Below are 22,961 nucleotides of genomic sequence, written 5' to 3'. Positions count from 1 at the left end.
TAGCAAGACTTCCGACGTGCAGCCGACTACCTGTGCTGCAAAAAGTTCGATAGTGTCAAAAGGAGTGGGTGGCTTGTAGGTGATGCGCGACAACGTATCAGCTGTGACTAGCAGCTTTCCTGGCACGTGCAGCATACGGAACTGGTATCGCATGGTCTTCAGCCGTAGCCTCTGAATACGAGGCGGCAACATGTCCAGTTCCATCTTGCCCAGAAGTGAAACGAGTGGCAGGTGGTCAGTCTCGACGTCGAAGGGGATGCCACGGACGAACTCGTCGAACCTTTGGATAGTCCACGCCGTTGCCAAAGCATCTTCTTCAGTCTGGCTGTAACGCTGCTCGGTATCGGTCATTGACCTCGAAGCGAACGCGACTGCGCGGCGCTCTCCTGAGGGTTGCGTCTGTAGCAAAACTGCGCCGAGTCCGAATGAGCTTGCGTCTGCAGACACCGTAGTGGCGTACGACGGGTGGTACTTGGCCATGCACCTGTCTGACGTCAAGAGTTCCTTGATTTTCTCGAATGCTGCCTTTTACTCGTGCTGCCACACCCAACTCGCAGACTTGTTCAGTAAGGCTCTGATGGGAGCTGTGACGTCCGAGATGTGTGGCAAGAACCTGGCAAGATTGTTCACCATTCCGAGCAGTCTTCTAACGCCGGCGACGTCCGTTGGAGCTTCCATGGCTTTGACTGCCTCGACCTTGCAACCTCGACTTTGACAGCCTGCAAAGCTTGCCGAGCTTGTCGGGAGCAGAAAAAAGAACTCTTACGTTCGCCCTTTGGGCAATCTTTTTCAAGTTGTGGGATATCCCGTGCATGTATGGTATGACACTTACTTTAGGGCGTACGCCAGGAGGGGCATCGGCAACTGACTTCTGCGTGCTGGACCGCGTTTCTCTTAAGATGCGTTCCGCGACAGACACTAGCACCACCCTAGGATATCCAGCCAGGGACAACCGCGCTGACTGATCCAAATGCCATCCCTTCCGATAAGTGCAGAAAGCATCCCCGAAAAAAGTTTGTCGACTGTGTCCACCGGGTGGTGTACAACCTCCCGCTTTCATGTGGGAAGAAATATATCGGACAAACTGGGCGTTGCCTCAATGATCGGCTCCGCGAACACAGCAACAATGTAAAAAACGGCTCAGGTGGTTTCTTGGCGATCCACTGTCGCGATCATGGGTGCAAGCCTCTTGAGGATCAATGCACGATTGTTTCCCGTGGCAGAACGCAGCTCATCCGTGAGATATCTGAAGCGCAGATGACCGCGAAATTGGGTGATGCGTGTGTTAGCTTCCCGTCTCTGGCTCTCACAGAAAAAGAATTACGTTACTTGGACGCGGCGTCACATGACACGTAACCATGTTACATGACTTCGCACTTCATTTCCGTGTAAGCGCATGCGCGATCTACGTTGCCTGCCATGTATAAAATGACGCAGTGGCACAATAAACTTAGTTGAAAGTTTGCGCTTGGTGTGTCGTCTTCTTTCACGTCCGTGTCGTTTTTTATGTCGCGCAATATCATTTAAGCAATAAGATTTGTCTTGGAGTGCGCGACGGCGGTTTCTGTAGTTCAGTACTACATCGCGCACGTAAACAGCTGTTCGCAGGTGGTTCAGCGATTCTTTATTCTATATTCAGCGCTGTGTGTTGTCTTATCTACCTTCTATGACCGTTTCGTTCTGCCTGCGCTACAACAATCTACAAGATGACCTATGGACAAGTTCATATAGCTACCCTCACCGCATATGCAGTATTCGGAATTCAGCTGCCACGAAGTTATCGTGTCAGCCCAACAAGATCTTCGCGCTACCCGTGCTCGGCGTTAGCTTCTGGAGAAATGATGCGTGTATATTGCCCGTCATTGCGCATATGTGGTGCCTGCTCCTAGCCATATTCTTACGCCAAACGCAACAAGAAGCACCAACCCGAACGCCCGCGTGTGCCCCTGAACGAAGCCTCAAACGATCTGTGTGATTACGACGTGGAATGAAAATTGTGTTGTGAAATTCAACCTTAGCGCTAGCCTGGTTCGTCCATCGCCGTGCTTGCGCTGCGAATATATATATCGGAGCCCTCTCTAAATATTTCTAAAGGCGCAAAAGCCGACGCATCAAATGTTTCGAGCAGTTACCGTCACTTTTGTAGAAACCTGTACGTTGTAACATAGCATTCTAAAAGACACACTTCTCGTCCACTTTGTTGTCCCGTGTCTCGCGCTGGTACTATACTCGGAACTTTTAACAAGAAGACCATATTAATACGCGCTATCCATAATGCAGGATCGTGGGCCCACGGCAGGCGCACTTGCCGTAGAATTTTTCAGCTTTCTGCTCAGCCTCGCACGCCTCTCACGGTTAGCCTGTTCTGTGGAAATAAATATTATTATCAATGTTATTAGATATTATAGTTTCTTCACTGTAATTTATAGCAATCTTCCAGATTTCTTAAGATAGTCATGCATTTAACCTGTATTAGATCAACATTGTTACGACATGCTTATGGGAGTCATTTCAAACTAGATTGCTCAGCCAGACAAAGTACAAATGCAAGCCTCCATGTTTATTCCAATTTAGTATTCCTTAACAGATTATAGTGGCAGAATTTTGTGTCTGCTTGCATTTCCTGCAATTCAATGTTCAGAGCTGGAAAAACTGATTCCTTTTCTTGCTGTCGAATGGCTGCTTCAATGTCGATAGCAAGCTATAATTATTCATTTCGAAAGTGCTAAGCAATGACTATATGTCTAAGCTTATCAATGCGCTTTCGTTCCACGAACACAATTAAGTTTTCTCTCTCCCTCTCATTGACAGCCATGGAATGAAACCGTTCACTTTCATAAGTATCAGGATACAAACATTCTGGAGTTTGTCCTGAGCATTTGTCTGCATCCTATAGTGTGCATGTTTGTATCAAGTTCTGGTGTTACAATCATAGTGATCTACACATATTGTTATATTGCAACAAACAAATTTATTTCACTTTATTTCACTTTGTTTTCAAATCTACAATGTGGCATTGCAGTAACGAATGCATTAATAAGCAAAAAAGCAAACTGCAGATTCAGTGTACGTGTTGGAATCTATGCAAAGTGAAGTTTTTGTCAAGAGGTCAATTAAATGCTGTTAAACTAACTGCAACATATACAATTTGTCTTATTTTCAACAATCCAACATCTCATCTTTTCCAAGGTTTGCTTATGCACCGCATAGGTCACAACCTTAATGTCATGTAATCTTTGTGCATTACACTGTTCACAAGCCATACCGAAACGCAAACGGCAGTTAATGTAGATGCACGCTGCGAGATGTCAACGCAGTGACGTTTGTTAAGCAAGGAATGGTGCAAGGTGTATGCAGATGAATGAATGACGTGCTTATGTACTTATTTATTTATATACCTCGCAGGCTGCAAGGTTGAAGTATTATGCAAGGGGGAATAAAAAAGTTGTTACAAAAGGAAGAAGGGCACAACATTAAGAAAAAAACCAGCAAGAAAAGCAATACCAATACATTGCAACAACTAGCCCAATGTGTTTTACTGGCACAACATTATACAATACCTAACAAACAATAACAGAAAAAGTTACTGCCCATGCACCCTGCACAGATGGTAAACCAGCGAAGCTGAAATGTACAGCCCCGGTGTTTATCACTGGGTTAATTCCAATGGTTTATTCAAGTCTTTCTATATTAGTGGTTATGTCTGTGTTTCTTAATGAGGTTATGCACATGTTTGGCTTGGGTTTATCACATTGTTTATTTGGAATGCCACGCATTGCACTTTGCAAGATCACCATCATGGAAAGTGCAATGAGTGGTTCATCGTGTTAATCCAGCGAGAAAGGCTTTAATGCCTTTCTGAATTATGTTACGCGCTTGTGTTTTGTAATGCGTTAATCATAACGTTTATGACTCAGTTATGCACTGTAGTTACGAAGTGGCACACCGGGGCTGCACATTTCATTTAATTAAATAAAGGTACACATTTTGAACCTATTGGGATGTCGGAGAGAGACTGCTGCACGCACGCTCTGCTGCTAGAGAGAAACGACGTCACTATCGGTCTAGCCAATGGCCTACCACACCTTTGCTGTGAGATAATAATGACATCATGATCTTGTCTTAACCCCATCCCACTCTGTGTCCCTTCCCTGCAATAATACGCAAATAAATGTATGTTTGAAATGCATAAGCATTTCTATGTCTACCCAACAAGAAATGTCTCCGTCCATCATGCAAGACGAATGCAATGGCTCACACCCCCTTAAACAATGGCTCATACTCCTACACTAGGGTTTTTGCGATCGGACCATGAGTGTTTCGCCTAGGCATATACAGCTTCACTGTAAAAAGAATGAACACCTTTCTGCTAGAGACCAAGACAATCATGAGGTGTATTAACAAATGAAAGTTTATTGAACATGCCGAGTAAATGCTGGTCGACAAGTAATAAATCGAATTTACACAAAAAGCAGAAGCAAGATCTGATGCGTGTCCATACAGATCCCAACAGGAAACGCATCCATCTCTGAAAGTGTAACAGCGGCCATGCTGACACAAGATTCTCCCAGTGTATTTGCATCTACAACATCCATAATTTCTCTAGGCAGCCGATCTCCACAGAATGCTAGCTTCTTCCTCTACAATGCACTCTCCACATCTGAGCGTGCATTGTAGAGGAAGAAGCTAGCATTCTGTGCAGATCGGCTGCCTAGAGAAATTACGGAAGCTGTAGATCTAAAAAATGCTGGGTTAATCTTGTCAGCACGGCCTCCATTAGAAATGGATGCATTTCTTGTCAGGAAACCCACATGAATTTTTGCTTCCCTTTTTTGTGTATGTTCAGTCTATTGCTTGTCAGCAAGCATTTACTCGGTGTGTACATTAACCTTTTGCTTGTTAGATCATCTCGGGTTCCCTTGTTTGTCCTATGTGTTCTCTGGTGCCATTTGCAGCCAGGCTATTCGTTCTTTTTTAGACTGCAACAAGTCACTTTAGTGGCCCTCATGATACCTTATAAAATCTTTTATTTGGCCAATGTAGCAAGAATGTACAGTGTGAAGCAGTAAGAACAGGGTACGCTAACTTCTAATTAAAAGGTTTATTGTGAAAGTGCAGTGATCTATAAAGTTTACCACAAAGTAGTACAGCAATACAACCTGATAAAGACTAGTGCTTGATGAAACCAAACATAAAAGCAGGAAAGGGAGAAGATATATATATATATATATATATATATATATATATATATATATATATATATATATATATATATATATATATATATATATATATATATATATATATATATATGTACAAGTCCAGGAAAAAAAAACATTGCGATCACCAAGTGTGCATGTGGCTACCTTCCAGGAAACTCATTTTTTTCCCAATGGCATGGAACTGGAAGAATGTGCTTGTATAAGCAAGCTGTCAGTCTGTCTACTGGAATAACAACAGTGTTTCTTGAAAGGTGCTGGCGTGAAGGATTGGCAATTGTAATGATTTTTTCCTGCACTTGGAATTTTTCTGTATTTTCTTTCTGTAGCATATTTATTTATGTTTGGCTGCATCAAGTACCAATTTTTATCTATCCTTCAAAAATGTCTTTCTTTTTCTGGGGAAAACTCGGGGAAGGCAGGAGATGGAAATTCAAGACGATGAGCAACATGAGAACAAGGTGAAAGTAGGAGCCAACGTTTCCACACGTGGACCTTGAAGACAAGTCCACTTGTAGAAACGTTGGCTCCTGCTTTCACCTTGTTCTCGTTTTGCTCATCGTCCTTTTTTTTCTGGTAACTTATATAACTCGCCACATTTGTACAAATGAACCTGAGTTGAAAGTTAGTCCTCATCCATATCTAGTGTCATCCTGTTGACACTGCTTCATGCTATGCACTCTTGCAACATTTGTGTGTGCGTGTGTGTGTGTGTGTGTGTGCGTGTGTGTGCGTGTGTGTGCGCGCGTGGTTGTGTGTGTGTGTGTGTGTGTGTGTGTGTGTGTGTGTGTGTGTGTGTGTGTGTGTGTGTGTGTGTGTGTGTGTGTGTGTGTGTGTGTGTGTGTGTGTGTGTGTGTGTGTGTGTGTGTGTGTGTGTTTGCGCACACATGGATTTAGATGTGAGATCGGGCCCTTGGGCAGAGGTATCATTCTTCTCCTGTGCAGCTTTATGAATTCATTAACTATAGTGCAACAGAAATGCGATGGACAGGAACGAAGTGAACACACAGAGTGCTTCGTTCTTGTCTGTTGTCTATCTGTTGCACTTTAGTTAATAATGAATACACACAAACTCATCTAGTTTTCAGTTATTATGTCAGGCTTATAATAAGCCCGCTTGTGTCCTGGAATATCTGCATGGCTATGTATCCTGTAATTTAATTTCTGGCCATGTGCTTGCAAGTCGCGTGTCAATCTCCTGATTTTCCTGACAATCTTGTGTGATGTGCAGGCCCAGACAGTTTCTGGTGAATCCATGCAGGGTGTTGTGCAGGGTGTAATCTGCACTACAAGTGCTGCTTTGATTGCTTTCAGTTCAGCTTTTCTAGGTGTAGGATGACCTGGAATGGTACTCACTTATATGGGGTTTAGTTTTATGTAGTGTCATACTACTGTTACACTGCTATTGCCAGATCAGTGTACTATATATGCCTTATGTTTGCTTGCATCTTCATGATTAGCAACCTCCTCTGTGTGTTTGGCAGTTGCATATAGTCTACTGGCCTAATTGTTTGCCCCCGTATTCCACGGTATGGGCCTGTTGTGTTTCAAGTTCAGGTACTCCCGAGGTTGTGTTTTGAAGGGAGGGGTAGTCGTCTTTGCCTCTCATATGCTAGCTGGCATAGTATCTTGGGACGAGGTTCTGAGCTCTTGAGACAAAGAATTTGTGCTGCAGGCTGCAACTCTACTCTGTCTAAATGCTTGTTCGTTAGCTCTTTCTCATAAAGGTCTTCAAGCATGGTACAGTTGGAAAGACCTGTTATTACTACCCGATGCCTGTATTCGATGAGTTGTCTTTTTTGTGTGCTGCTGGTAATTCACACCGTACCATACCTTGGACACAAGCACAGCATCTGCGATTTTCTATAGTATCCACTCGTCCACCCCCATTATTTCGAGATTATTATTTTCACCAGGTATGGAAGTTGTGTCCAGGCATTGCATAATTGTTTCACCCAAGTGCTGGCTCTGCCGCCATGGGCTTACACTAGCTGAGGATTTGTGGATGTTGACTTGCGGGCATATTTGCCCAGCTATGTGGATCACAATGTGCAATCTGGGGTAGTCCTTGATTCTAGTCTTTCTTTTTTTTTCCGACGTCGATATGAGCTGACTTATCAGAAAGCGAGAGGCCAGACTGGCCAAGAAAGTCTGCGGTGTTGTCGAGGGCTTGTTGCATCATTCTTGATTTCTGTATAAGATAGCTTTCCCATAGACTGTAATACACCATAGGCTGTAGTGTTTCTTGTAGTATGCCCGTGTTGTTGGTATGTGTGGGCCAAATGTACCTCCAACTCTCACCTGGAATTTTCTGCCTTTCAGAAAGTTACTGTTTAAGTGCTCTACCAAAAATGTTTTTGCTCATCGTTCCTCTTATTAGAGCAGCATGAGGTACTCCTGTTAAAAGCCTCTTAACTCTCTTCATTCTTTCATAAGCGGTATTACACAATGTCCTGCAATAAAGTTTCTGCTGCTTATGGCCCACTCATATCTGCCAGAAGGGACAACTCTTGAAAAAGGTTTTCTTTGTGCCATGTGTGCGACGTGTGAGCATTCATGCCTTGACATTTATACATCTGTAGAACCAGCTTCCTGACAGAGTACTTGCTATACCTGATCATGCTTATTTGTGCAGTGCTGTTGAACAATACATATTGATGCAATGAATATTTACACACTCGAATTATCACGAAAGATGGTTGTTTTACAATTCTGCCCTTTGCTTTCTATTGGTGTTAGATTTCGCATAAGCATGCCCCCCCCCCCTATGCAATAGTATTTTGAAGTGTAAGGATTCAATAAAAGGTGATGAACTAAATCTAAGTGCAAGAGCTTTTTTTCTCACCTATGACTCCCATCGAAATGAGACTTCCATGGCTGGCAAATCAATCCCTCGCCTTGTGTTAGCAGCAGAATGCTATAGCCACAGTGGGGCAGGTGAACAAATTGAACAATATGTCTGTCTATAATATTTTTTCTTGCCTGTATGTAAGTGAAGTTTGGAATAAGTTTGTCATTGCAAGAAAGCCCAGTTTGTGGTCTTTTATTGAATAGACCAAATATTGTGTATAGTTGAAATGCAGAAATTTGATCTAAAATCCTCAGGTGATATATGTTCTTGCAAGTAGCATTGTATTTCATTACTTATAAAGATAGCAATCGCAGTGGATATCGTTATATGGGTTTACACACTAACATATGTGATCACAAACTTATTAGAAACTTACTAGAAACATGTAAGGCATGAATGTTTCTGCACACTTGATCAGCTGTGAACGTGCAAAAACTGCTAGTACTGGCTGACTTCACTGCACAGTTTTGATTTACTTTTCTTCAGCGTGTCGTTTTATACTGCTTTATCCCCACAAGAACAGGCCGTTTGCCTGCTTTTCGCATTGTTGCACGAGTTCTACATAATTGTGCAGGAGGGTACGTTGTCACTGTGCCACTATAGCAAGCAATTTACTTAATCTACTAGCTGTACAGTTAATTACCTTGCAGAGCAAGTGTTCATACAAATGCAGTAAGGATGCAAAGTCCGCAACATAGTCAATGTTTATTGGTTTCTGTGCAAGAAAAAAAATTCTCCAGAGAAGAGGTGCAACTTAACGTGCATGTAATATTTTATTCAAGCCACGGATTTAATGCTATCGTAGGAAATTCATTACGATAGCCTACACTTTTGCTCTATCAAATTTCATAAGAGGCAAGATAAGCTTTCAAGATGCATCGGGAAATTCGTGCTTGAAAACCGACAAGAAAATGCAACTGAACGGTACCGCGTTCAGCGCAACGTTGAAACTTCGGGTACTTTGCTGTCTTGTCATTTGCCCTTGCCGAGGTTAAAATAATTCAAGCTGCTCCGTAAGCGCGATTTTTGCATGCTACTCAACAAAAGAAAATTGTAACGACCTCGTCGTCTGCTGGGGATCGAACACCTCCTAGCACTGACAACTCGCAAAGGCGTACGAAGCAAACGTGAAAATGCGCTTCATTTGCTGTTTAGCGTGTCAACAAACGCATAGCAATCGGAGAATGCAATCTGCGGTACAAGTTTTTATTCTCCCTTCGCGTACGTACCGAATTCGACGATCCACGTCTCCGCGCATTGCACTTTGCACACCATTGCACGCATTGCACGCCATTTTCCAAAACAAACCGGCGAAATAGCTCCGTTGACAGCTCTCCGCGCAGTTTCGACGGAAAATCGCAGCGATCGGTGCGACGGTGCGACTGTGTTGGTCGCAGCCGAAAATCGGGGGGTCGGCACTGCGACTGCGATTTTCATCGCAAACGACGGAAATCGCACTTCCGGTGTGACGAAAATCGCATCATGTGAAACAGGCTTAAAGGTAACAGAAGTGCAGCGATTATGAAGAGTAGGGCACTGTGAAACTACAATAGGTACGAGGTAGTACGAGGGATATGGAAGGGGGTAATGGTACCAGGCCTGACTTTTGCCAATGCAGTTCTATGTATTAGAACGGAGACCCGGCAACAGTTGGAAATTAGGCAACGTGGTGTGGGTAGGCTCACTCTGGGAGCACATGGCAAGACACCAAATCTTGGAGTCTTGGGATGGTCTTCTTTCGAGGGCAGAGAGGCTTGTAGCAAGATAGCATTTGAGGAGCGATTGAGAAAAATGGGGGAAATTCGGTGGGCTAGGAAGGTTTTCAGTTACTTATACACGAGGAATGTTGACACGAGGTGGAGGAAGCGAACTAGAAAATTGACAAGCAAATACTTGGGCAGTAGCGGGGAGACAATTAAGTAAGCAATCATCTGTCAAGAAAAAGGTTAAGGAGACAGAGAGGGGTATGTGGAGTACAGAGATGCAAACCAAATCGGCATTGGAGACATACAGGTCGTTTAAGCAAGAAATAGCCAAAGAAAATATTTACGATAACTCTAAGGGAAGCTCATTGTTGTTCGAAGCCAGGACAGGTGTACTGAGGACTAAAACGTACCGAGCCAGATACCAGGAGATAGATTTGGTGTGCGAGGCGTGTGGAGAGGACGAGGAAACGGCTGAACACCTGATACTTGCTTGTAAACAACTTCACCCTGCAGTTAAATCTAACGGGGAACTATTCAAAGCTTTGGGTTTTAAAGACAGTGAAAGTAGAATAGACTTTGAACAGGTAGAAATAACTAAACGGAGACTATCTGATTGGTGGATAATATCAACGCAAAAGTAAAGGAGTAAATACATAGGTATGCATGCATATAGACCGTTTTTTCGTAGGCGCCGCCATATTGCGAACGCAGTGGCGCCGCTATGAGCAGCGCCATACTGGCTTGGGTGAAAGCGGTCTTTTGCATGGCAGGTATACGCTTGGCGGCAGTTTCTGGCGTTTGTTTTCGCGGTCGTGCGGTCTGTTTAGTATGACGTGCGTCTTCTACGTAGTAAACGGTTCTGTGAGACGTGCTGAAGTGGTTTAAGGCATCATGGCCGGAATTTTCTCTGGCGTTGAGGTGGACAGAACACGCAACACGATGTGTGCGCGCATATTCGAGTCTGCAATCAGCCTCGGAGATGAATTGTGTATTTCTGAATGTTCCAGTCACTAATGTGACCTTATTGCAGTATTATCCTCTATTTCTAAGCTGCGGAAACATACGCGACGATCATAACAGCGTGATCGTGGGTACCGTTCTGCTACGATAGGAGCTGTGATGTTATACTTTCGCAAGCGTTCAAACTGTTCGCTGCAGGTTACATTGCGTGACTACTTGGTTCGATGGGTGAGGTTTCCGCACCTGAATAAAATAGTTTTGGCAAGTGATAGCAGCATACCTTACAGTCTGAATTACGCTTGTCCAGCAAAGGGACTGTTTACGAACTGCGCGAGCGTCCTAAGCAGTGGTAAGTGCTGGATTAATATATATTTGTTCTATATACCGCATGGTCCAAGCATACCGCATCAGCGGTTATATATTTATAAACGTTGTGCGGCGTGACTATGCGAGGCCCTATTGCGGCGTTAGCCCGTTTTCTCTTTCTTTTTCGAGAAAGAGGATTATAACCGATTTTCTTTTTCGGTTGTGTTTGTTCCGTTCACTACGACGCACTCACACGCATTACGGAAATTTTGTCCTCAAAAATAGGCATCGCATTCTTTTTATGCGATCCTTCATATATTATGGCTGTATGCAGGCAAAAAAGGCAATGCCGAAGCGCACAGCTTACATATGTACCGTGCTGGTTCACAAACCGCAGTGATCGCTGTGTTGAGCAGCGCCATCGGCCTCATGCAGGAAGGCTAGCGTAGACATATGGTAATTTGAAGCCTATTACACTTGAAATGCGCGAGAACGATGCCGGTGCATCACAAATATTTGACTGCGCCTGCCGCTTAGATGTTTCGTGGTTGCCTTAGGTTGGCCGTGCACGAGCATGCGCTCTTATGTTTATGCTTTGCTCCCTACGCCAAGCGATCAGATATTGAGCAGATTTACCATTTCATGCTGCTAATACAGAGACACCGGGTTTCTTTGTTGAATTAAAACCGATATAAGTAAAATAGTTCACAACACATACACACACCGCGGCTGATAATGTGCGTACACCGCGGCTTATAAAACGCGTCACATTTCTGCGCTCCCAAAAGATATTTCCGCCTACTGTAGTTACCGATGCACCGAAAGGCTTCCCTGACGACCTTATATGAACGGACACGGCGTAAATTTCACAAAATACCATCTAAAACATCTCAAAATCGTTCCGCAGCTCGCGACAGCAATACTTTCAAGCAGCGCCGCGCCGGATCGCCCAAGCCAGAGAGGAGGAAAGGCTCTCCGCGCGCCCTATCCTCCTCGCCCGATGAAACGGTCTATAGAACCATTAAAGGCTAGGTGGCGCGCGCCGCCGCCGCCCGATTCAAAGGGTTAAGCCTCAATCATCCATCCATCCATCCAGCCTAACAAACGGGGCTGAACTGTGGCGACCTCTACACAAACGTCGAAAAAAGGAGACCAAACGGAAGTTCATCTCTCTTGCTACAGTGCGAAATAAAACAAAAGCACCCAGACATTCGGTATGTATCTTTCATTATTTCTCTAAACATAAATTAGTCCACTGAAGCAACAGATTCAACAAATAACTGATGCTGCATTGAATAATTATCTACTTCACGTGTCACTCTGAGTGACATCACAGCACTGCCATGTAACATAGGCGCACTTGTGCGATTGACGTCAACTGTCCGGCTGAGAATGCACAGCCGCCTTGAGAAGAAGGCAATATGGTTTGAAATTTAAGCTCTTTCCACAACATGTTGGGATGTAATACTTAGCAGACACGATCGTTAGTGCGCATTGTACGCACTGCACTTGTCAACTCCAAATGCGCAGCCCTGATGAGGGACCCTTTAAAGCGAAAGCTTCAGATCTCTATACTTCAAGGTCGCTTTGCGAGGTTCCTCTATGTTTCAAGGTCGCTCGTGCTACTGCTCGCACGTTTGTCATCCACATCGCTGCCACACTGATGGAGCTAATCATGCCAAAGGAAAGGCACGGTTAATCAGAGCGCCTGCAACACTGCTCACGCGTTCGTTGTCGTCTTTCACATTGATACCACTAATCGTGCAAAAATGAAAGGTACAGTTAAATAGAGTTAATTAAGGCACTCGAACCCACGGCCCTTGGTGTTAATTAGGGCAAATTTGATTAATGCACAGCAAATTAAGGTAGTTTTAATTAACACTTTAACTGCATTTTGGGTGACCGGTGGGTCACAGCCTGGGCTCCTCCATGCAGCAGCAAAGTTAAGGGCGTTCTTCTGCTTGCTGCTGCAATAACTTTATGACACTTGAACTCAGATATGATTTTTGTTGCATTAGGTCATAGATGGCCAGTAGAAAACTTGTCTGATGTTAAATGCTATGACCCACTGGCAATCCACAATGCACTCAATGAAAACGTTTTTTATGCTGTGTGCGGCGTGACCCACCGGTGGCCCACACGCAAGAATTCTCGCTCTTGTGTTGCTATCTGAGGTTTGACATTGCAACTAATATCTTTTTATTGCATTGGACATCGAGTATCACGTTTATCTCGAAGAGTGGAGTGGCAGCACATTTCTCAATTGGGTTGCTTGCAAACTTTTCGCCGCAGTTATTGAAATACGTGCCGTTAGAATAAGTACCTGCATTTTTCTTGCTACTCCTAAACTTTTCAGCGTGTCTAATAGACCGTCATGCCTCTTACGGATAGAAAAAAGCACAATGCAAAGGAAACAAATAAACTTAGTTTTGGGCCACAAGAATGCACCAGCAACTTTGCGATCACCAGCTGATGAGTCAAGTGCTTCAGTGTCAGATGTTCAGCAGTGGACAGAAAGTGAAATCAGTGACAAAGATAGTGTTTATGAACCGTCACAGGCCCCACCCAGCATGTCGAATGGCGAGTCGGACCTGACTGATGATTCTGAGGCAAATGATTCAGGATACGATGCTCTCATCTCTCTCAGCCCATCTCTAGAGAAATGGACACCGGCAACAACCACTTCACCTAGTGTGACACCACACTCTAGGCCGGTCACTATCATTCAGTTGCCATCTAGCCATTATGCCCTGTCTTTATAATCACTGTTTATTATGGATGATATCTGGCAAATGATGGTCAATTGAACAAACAGGTTCACACAAGTGTTGGAGTCAACTACTCCCAAATCTAAATCACGGTTGAAAAATTGGACGGAAACCAATGTCCAAGAAATGCAAGCATTTATTCGAATACTGATTTGTATTGGTCTCCTCCGTCTTCCTATTTGAGTCACTACTGTGCAAAAAGTAACCTGTGTGGTGTTGAACTCATTCATCAAAATATGAGCCATGACCATCTTTTTCCTACTTTTGAGGTTCTGGCATTTTGCGGACAATGAACTGGTTGCAGAGTTGCAGGATCGTCTTTAAGATCCAGCCTCTGGTAGAGAAATTGAACCAAAATTTTTGTCACTGTTCTTGAGCCAGGAAAGGAGGTCATGATAGATGAAACAATAGTGCCATGGCGTGGCCGACTTTCATTTGTACAGAGTCAGGCTCTTTAAGGCATGTACAAAAGATGGTTACACGCTAAAGGTTGATGTATATGCCGGAAAGTGTGACTGACAAGTTGGCATCGGACATGTTTGAAACTCATGCAAAATTACAAGGGAGTCGGGTGCCCGCTGTATGTAGACAACTTCTACATAAGCTTGCCGCTCACTCTTCCCCTTCTAAAGGAAGACACTTTCATTTGTGGCACAGTTCACTCAGCGAGGAAAGGGCTGCCAAAAGATGTCACTGAAGTAAAAGTTGCAAATGACAGTGTTACCGGACTTCAGTTCAAAGATGGAGTGAAAGTACTGAAGTAGATGGACAAGAGGCCAGTTCAGATACATCTGTCACCAAATATTAAGCAACTTTGGTGGACAGCCGGAAGAAAACAAGGGACGGCGCACCAATCACGAAACATCAGGCTGTTCTCGTTTACAATGCAGCAAAAAAAAAGGCGTTATCTATAGTGACCAAATGATGTCATACCACAACTGCCTTAGGTAAGGACTCAAGTGGTCCAGAAAGGTAGCTTGTGAGTTGCTTGTTGTAAGTGCCATCGCAAATGCATGGAACATTTGTGCCATGTTTGAAGGAAATTCTACGCCCATTATAAAATTTCAAGAAAAACTGGCTCGTTCACTGTTCAGCCCTTGTCAAGGCAACATTGAAGATTCTCGTGGGAGGAGCGCCCACACGCTAAAAAAAATGGCACATTGGCACACGACACTCAGCAGCACTGCGCTGGATGCTATTCGGCCAGCAGTACCAGCAGTAGCCCAAACACTAGGGTGAGAGTGAGAAAAGTGACCACTTTTTTTGGACAATGCCCTGGCAAGCCATTCATCTGTTTGTTGTGCTTTAATTCCAAGCACAAGTAAGCTGAGAAGCAAGCCAGCTTCAACTGTAATATGAGTAGGATGAAAACTTCAAAACATGGTTAATGTACCTACTAAATTTTACCTTTTCTCAAACTAATAAATATTTCTATCACAGGAACTGACTTCTTGTCTTTTCTTGTGGCGACCACTTTGTAGTTGAACATTGGTTTATAGCATCTTTCAAATAAATGTGCCAACTGCCAGCTGCAAAGATAGCAGCACCATCTCTTTGGAGTAAAAGAAAGAGGCATAGCCACATGTCCCAACGGTAGGTCACTCCGCATGTAAAACAAGACCTAAAGAAAGCATTTCACACTGAACATGCTAAGGTGCATATGACAGTGTGTGCCACTAGGAATGCCTTCGCAGAGTACGTGACAGTGCCCGCAGAAACAGTTCTGTATTGTGTATGTACACGTTTTTTTCTCTTCAATTTTTTGTCGTTCTTTTTCTCCCTTGCCTCTCACATCCCTTTACCCCTCTCCAGTACAGGGTAGCCGACCGGATATAATCTCTGGTTAACCTCCCTCTCTTTCTTAAGGCACTCGAATCTACGGCCTTTAGTGAGAGAAAACAAGTAATAAGAAGTAACAACACGTTTGAATGAGAATTTCGAGTACTTTAATGCATGTCTCTTGAGCGTGCAGGCTTTCACCTTCACCCTCTTTGGCATATGCTAAAGTGACTGTCTTATATTATGCTTTTGTAATCTTTTGTAATACGGAACTGTGCGTTCACATTTTCACCTCACAAAAGACAAATGGGTAATTCTAGCATAGGAAGTGCATTGTTATGGCCTGCAGTCATATGAAGAACGTGTATGCATCTATGTACATTGGCATTCAGAGTAATAAGGAACATTGAACTACAGTATTCAGAGGAGTAGAAGAGTATGCACTTGGGCTGGTTGATTCGGGATTACGAGCAGAAAACAGCGCAAAACGAAAGGACAGCGCTGTGGTCTGTGTCCCTCTTTTTATACAGTACTCAAACCTGTAGAGCCCCAACATTCGTTCAATTAATAGGAAAAGTGAGCAATAGAAAGGTTTGGCAGATGTTTTATTGAAAGGTTAGCCTGCAGGCCTCCATCCAAGCCTTAATTCCTTAAAGCAATTCCATTGTCAGTTGCAACGGTTCTATTGCTTTTGAAGATGTTACTTTCTTAAACGGGAGTAACAGCATTCATGACCTCTTTTCTAGAGTGGCCATGCTGTCATGCATTCACCACACACAGTAAGACAAGCTTGTACAAGTGACACATTTTCTGTTCTCAACATTAGCAAAGAAAAGGTGCACTGCTTCAAAAGGTACTTTGGAGTATGCAAGAATACCTAGACATTTGTCTTGGTTCTTATTTAGTTATCAGTACTTTTCTGCAGTTGCATACGCCTTTCCACAGATGCACACGATGATGTCACACTTTTGCATGTGAAGCTGCTCCTGCAGGCATGTGTCCAAATATCTGTTGTGTCAAAGTTCAGGGAGGGGGCTTTTATACCAAAGAGAGACTTTTCTGACAGCTTTGTTTCAGGTACCCAAAACTTCTTCAATGTGCAGTTGCAATTTCATTGGAGCTGCACCCGTGGCTATGGGCTCCCACTTGGTTGCACTTGCATCCAAGCTCTTTACACAGAACAGAAAAGTCATGAAGGCAAGAGAAACAAATGACATAAGCAGTGTAATCTGTTCCTCACATCATTTCTGTGCCGTCTGTAACTTCGGATTCGGACAAACTAGCCTGACTGCAATGTTGTGCTGAGCGCCTGTGTCGGTGCACATGGAGAAAATTGTCAACACCACAACAAACTTATACAAATACGATTGATATATAAATATAATTAATATGTTCAGCTTATCACATCGGAGCTCTTTTGTATCTCTTTCCAACTTGGGCACCGTACAGCGTACATAGCACACGGTGTTCTGGGTGACACTGTGGTGTTTATAAAAGCAGAGCACGCTTGAAGCTGAGGGAACATGCTGGTTGGACACAAAAGCTTAGCAGACTATTTTAACTTGCTAAAGCACGTCACTGATGGAACTTAGACAAAGAAACATACAAGACAAACACGGAGCTTCTTCCAACTGGAATTCGTTGAAGGGCTACAGAATGTATTAAAAAGAGATAAAAATACATAATAAAATAATTATGGGCTTTTACATGCCAAAAACACTTCCTGATCATGAGGCACGCCTTAGTGGAGGAGTCCAGAAATTTTGACCACCTGAGGTTCTTTAACGTGCCCCTAAATCTAAGTACACGGGTGCTCTCGCATTTTGCCCCCACTGAAATTCGGAATAAAAATACATAATGTTGTCCTGAATGTGATCAAGGCACATGTGCAAGAAACTACAGTTATTTGTTCAATGAGGACAGTAATGTGCTTTAGCAAGTTAGAAATTTGTAACCAACTCGCCCACATTCACATCTTAACAGATTTAGAAATGTTTCCACTACGCGCAGAACCTTGATCTACAGTGATTTTTAGCATCCTGAAGGTTGGTGTTCCTATTATAACATGTGTACTTAAAAAGCTTAATCTTTCAGGATATCATGTTTTACTTGACATAAGCGTATGAGGCTTACAGATTACATGCTCATATCTCAACGTAAACACCCACTTCCTTTTCAATGATTTTCATTTCAGTAAAAGCACAGTAAATTTTGTCAGATGAGAAGTGTAAATGTATTTTTTATTCTTTCATACTTGATGCTTGCTCGCCTGCTGCGATTGCCAAGCAAAGCTTCAAGAGGACAGCTGCCTGAATACTTTTTTTTGCTGCATGCAGTCTTACACTTGGATGCAAGCCTTTTTGAGCTTTGAAAAATTTTTCTTTAATGGTGTTGTTCCGTTGGGTTATTAACAGGAAATGTTGAAACCTTACTGTACATAAGAAAATTTATTCTATAGCCTGTTTATTTTTATAATAGTGATTGTTCTACAAGTGATGAACATCAGCTAAACAAGGGAGGCCTCTGGCTGCAGCCAATGTTTCAACAAGAGGACTAGTTGACAAAGATGAGTTTGTCACAACGTTGGCTCCAGCCTAAAACATTCCTTATTCGACATCACTATTTACATCTTCCAGTGAATCTGTTTGTTGTTCCAACTCCAATACACAAAGACGAGTTGAATGCATAAGCTTAGTTGTAGAGCTACTCAGTGAACTGCTGCATAAATTACCCGCCTAACAAAACACACAAGAGGTTTTTTAGTAAACCAAAGAAAAATAACAAAATATCACGATACTAATAAAACAACCAACTTGCACAAAGGAAAGCAGTTTATGTGCTAAATATCCACTCAGGCTAATAGATGAGTGATTTTATAGATTTCACAGGTCATGGATAAATGTTAAAGGAAGCTAAACAAGGTAACTACACAAGAACATTGCGTCTTTTTATAAATTACATCAGCTAATGCATTTCTCTCAGTGAGCATGTCAATTGGACAATCACATAGGCAGACACAACAAGTATTCAAGGTATCTATACATAAATCAACTTGTCAAACACACAAGCTTCCTTCATGTTCGACATGCGAGATTTGCATTTTGGCAAACAATAATTCTATTGGACATGATGAACCATAAAGCCATATGAATAGCAATGAGAAAATACAGATAAAATGACAGGAGCATGGCTTAGAATCTTAACGTTTGCACCGAAGCTTAAAATTATTTTCTTAAAAAGATTAAATTATCGCGTTTTACGTGCCAAAACCACAATCTGATTATGAGGCACGCCGTAGTGGGGGACGCCGGAAATTTAGACCACCGGGGTTCTTTAATGTGCACCTAAATCTAAAGTACGCGGGTGCTTTTGCATTTGACCGCCATCGAAATGCGGTCGCTGTGGCCGCGCTATGCAGCCCAACACCATAGTCGCTAAGCAACCACGGCTGGTAAACTGATTTTCTTCTCCCACAATATAATTACCCTATGCATAGAAGGATCCTCTCTGGGGGTTGGAAATATAATGGAGGCATGGACAGAGAGGGACAGAATGACCAAGTACTGTGATATTTCAAAATTTTATCAAAATTCCAGGCATGTTTACCCACCGCCTAACCCCTCGACAGGGCCCAAGCGGTAGACTGGAGGCAGTTACAAACCAAGACCTTCCGCAATCCTGTTCATCTCAGGAGGATATATCCAGACATCCTCTCTTCAGACGATAAATACAAGCTAAGCGGCAGGGCTCATGCATCTTAGACACATTCTCTGTGAATGTGAGGTTATAGGCAGAGGAAATGCAGCCTCCCGAGACAAAGCTGCGGCGCGGTGGACGACCGCGCTATGCAACTCAAACCTCCAAGACCACCCAGCAAGCCCGTGAAGCGACAAGGAGACAGGATCTCCGGACCTACTCGAGAGCGGCCAAGGTCCAGGCCACGAATTTGCCGGATTTTTAATAAAGTTGTTACCACCACTATGTTTTGCATGTAAACTAACAATTCGTAGGAACATACAAGTGCATTACGGGAGTAAAGTTAACTTCAGGCTAACATTTTGCAAAATTATAAAGAAACTATAGGCGACCAGCAATTTAGTGCATGGTATCTTTGTATAAGTACAATGGGCAAATTTGCGTCCCAACAGCAAATATTCAGGTGAGTTTGTAAACAAAACAGGCGGACCAAGCAGGTAACAGAAACAGCACGGCACTGCTTTCAGCACTCCTTATTTGTCAGAGTTAGTGCAAACATGCAGTGCTGCACATATATAGATCACAAAGACACCCAGTGTGCACTGACCAATAGTCCGGGAGATTCACAGTGCCTACACGACCATGCTACACAACACAGATGCATGGGCAAGCGGACTATTAAGAAAGCCCGTTTCAAGAGGTGTAACCCTACAGGTTATTGTGTATTATACATAGTAAGATTCCAGTAATTTCTGGGGGCCTTAGTTTCTCGGCCAGTGTCAAGGCATTTTTGAAGTGAACACACAAGTTCATCCACATCACTGCTCCTGCCAGGTATGCACTTATGACAGGCACATAGTGATTATGGGAGCAGGGAACTGCTTTATTGAAGGCAAAATCGACAAGCATGCAAAACATTGTCTCAAGCAACTTGACATTTTTCCTTGTTGAAACAATCATAACTTTATTGTTCTCTGAAGAATGACCAGCCCTTGCTTTGTACCAATCGCTGGTTGTGCACACGAAGTGCACCACTGATGAGATACTCGGTAGATGAGAGATGTGCTGCTGTTTGAGGAGCAAACACAGATGTGATGAAAAAAATTCAGCTGTAGAACCCCTCTCCCCTGAATCTAATGTTTAGGACTGCTATGTCTAGGACCACACTCATTGTGCCAAATGGGCACAAGGAGTGCACCGCTTTTGCAGAGTAGGAGAAAGAGGTTGCCCAGTGCCTGTAGCAGGCAGAACATTGTGGCCCCACCCATGGTGCCTCTCTACCTCATTCCAGATTATGTTAAGCATAACTACTGAGGGGGGATGAGCGTTAAAATTCTACACAGACAAAAATGCGACAAGCACATGCTTAAAACTTAGATCAGGCCTTCGTGTCGTCGAAGAGCTTCTCATTTCTGGTGCTTCCCTGAATCATCGACCACACTGTGCAGAGGAAAAGGATTCCGAAACTATGGCAACTTGCTTGTTTAGAAAACTCATAAAAAACACTCCCCCACCTTTCTTTTTCTTCTTTATATTCCATTGACTCTGACTTTCATTATGTTAATAAACTTCAGAAAAGCTTAGGCTAGTTTGTACAAACTGCTAAGAATGAAAAAAATGGAAAGAAAACAGGACAAGAAAGAAAGGCCTACAGAATGTTGATTTGCGCGCAGCAATTTATATCAAGGACGGGGTGCTGGGCCACGGAAGCTAAGAAGCCACCACAACAAACAGGTGGGAGGGGAGCTAGGTGAATGGCTTCGATGTCCACACAGAAACGGAAATATAGGAATGTTAGAGAATGCTGCGTCGTTCAACAACCCCGTGAATATTGAAAAGTGCGACAGTGATTGGATGAAAAGAGTTTCAGTGAGCTCCAGGTAGTGGAGAGGTGGATACGGTAAGGGGGCAGGGGTGGTGACGCGTATTAAGGGCATCAAGAATGAAGTTAAGTGAAAAATTGTGGAACATAGGGGGATTGTCTCATCACTGCTCGATTGCTCAACACCAGATGGCCGTGGCCAGTTGCCTTAGTTGAGGTTCACCTACCCTGTCATAGCATGTGCTGTGCTTGCTGCTCTGCAGTCTTTAGAATAGCCAGGTGTCGGGGCAGCACGCCCATAATGCCTGCAATTAAGTAATAGGCGACTTGCAAAATAGTGCCCGCTCTCTTTCATACACAGCCATGGCTGAACCACTCACTAGCAAATCTGGTAAGAAAATAACGCTGACCTCCACTGTTACTTGGGCTGCAACAAGTCTGGGCTGCAAACAAGAAGACACAAGACAGAGCGCTGTCATGTTTTTAGCACGGTTCGCTTTCCTAAGTAATGTAACAACTAGATCATAATATACATTATATAAGTACATCAATTTGTAAACAAAATGTTATTTTTAATATAATCATTTTTAAAAACAGCACTAGGATGATAGCATAATTTTAAGCATAGTGGCTGCATGCCTTAGCAATGAAAAACTTTTGTCAGAAGTTAAGCAAAGTTGTTTTGGCAACGTAAAAACGTGCATCCTCGTTGCTAAAACATTCCTGTCCGGGGAGCGCTAGGAGTTTGTCTTGGCGTAATGTAAAACACTCCACACATTTATATAGTGCGAGAGAGAGAGGTGATGGGGGAGTGGTAGTGGCCAGTGGAGAATCCCTCCCTGAAATAAATTTCTGGCTACGTCACTGAATGTCTGTAATGCCTTGTAATAGCAGTAGGTCTTGGATGGAAACACTATAGATGATACCAGTGAACCTATCGAGCCTATTCCTGTTTAGTGCGGCGATGGATGCTTTCCCAAAGAATTATAGAAACTGTAAAATGGAATGTCTTGTAGCACCTGTAATAACTATGCTGTAAGAAAACAGAAAGGCTGAGCTTAAATGCTGTAGGAAATCTCTTAAGAAGCTCGAGGATAGGTAAAGATGACTAACTCCCGTATTCTCCACTCAACACTCCACCTGGACTCAAGTGCACAGCAGCCCCGCTCCTTGACAGAAGCGGTTCCTTAGCTTTAATCAAACTTCATGTCAATTGCTGTGAAACACAGCGTCGTCTTCATTCGAGGGGTGGCACTGTGCTCAGCCCAGTGGAATGAAGCTTCCAGTCATAGATGGTTTCATAATACAGGGTAAGTGGCCTCACATTTTACTCTCTTTGTCATGAAGTCTAGACACCAATGCCTCGGTTTGAACAAGTAATGGTTTAAGTGCTCTCTCATGCACATGTTTGCTTTAAGGCAGAGTCAGCTTACTATTTCCTGCTTCTGCCACATGCAAATGATACAAAAATATCTCAATAAAATGATTGTGATCTAAGCGGTCCACACTCTCTGCAAGGTGATTAAATGTTTGTACTAAACGAAGCACTACTCATGTGCTGGTCAGCACATCCGCAGCAATATGTTCACCAATATATCTTTTTTGTCTCAACATATTCGATATTGCTGTAAATTTAAGAGGTTACGAAGCTAACATGTAGCTGTTTACTTGTGTCTCGAGAACATACAGCTTTAGGTGAGAGGAGCGCTATATTGCATGACACAAAGGAACATTTTTAGACTGTTTGTTTTATTTTTGTGTGAAAAACAATTGTGAAGGTTTTAATTGCAAAGTAATACCGTAGGTGTTGGCAATGCAAACAAGCCATGCAAACTGTATGCATTAGAAATGCCC

This window comes from Dermacentor variabilis, chromosome 2 (assembly GCF_050947875.1).
Source record: "Dermacentor variabilis isolate Ectoservices chromosome 2, ASM5094787v1, whole genome shotgun sequence".
NCBI lineage: Eukaryota > Metazoa > Arthropoda > Arachnida > Ixodida > Ixodidae > Dermacentor > Dermacentor variabilis.
The sequence above is the reverse complement of the archived record's forward strand: the minus strand, read 5'-3'. Positions refer to the sequence as shown.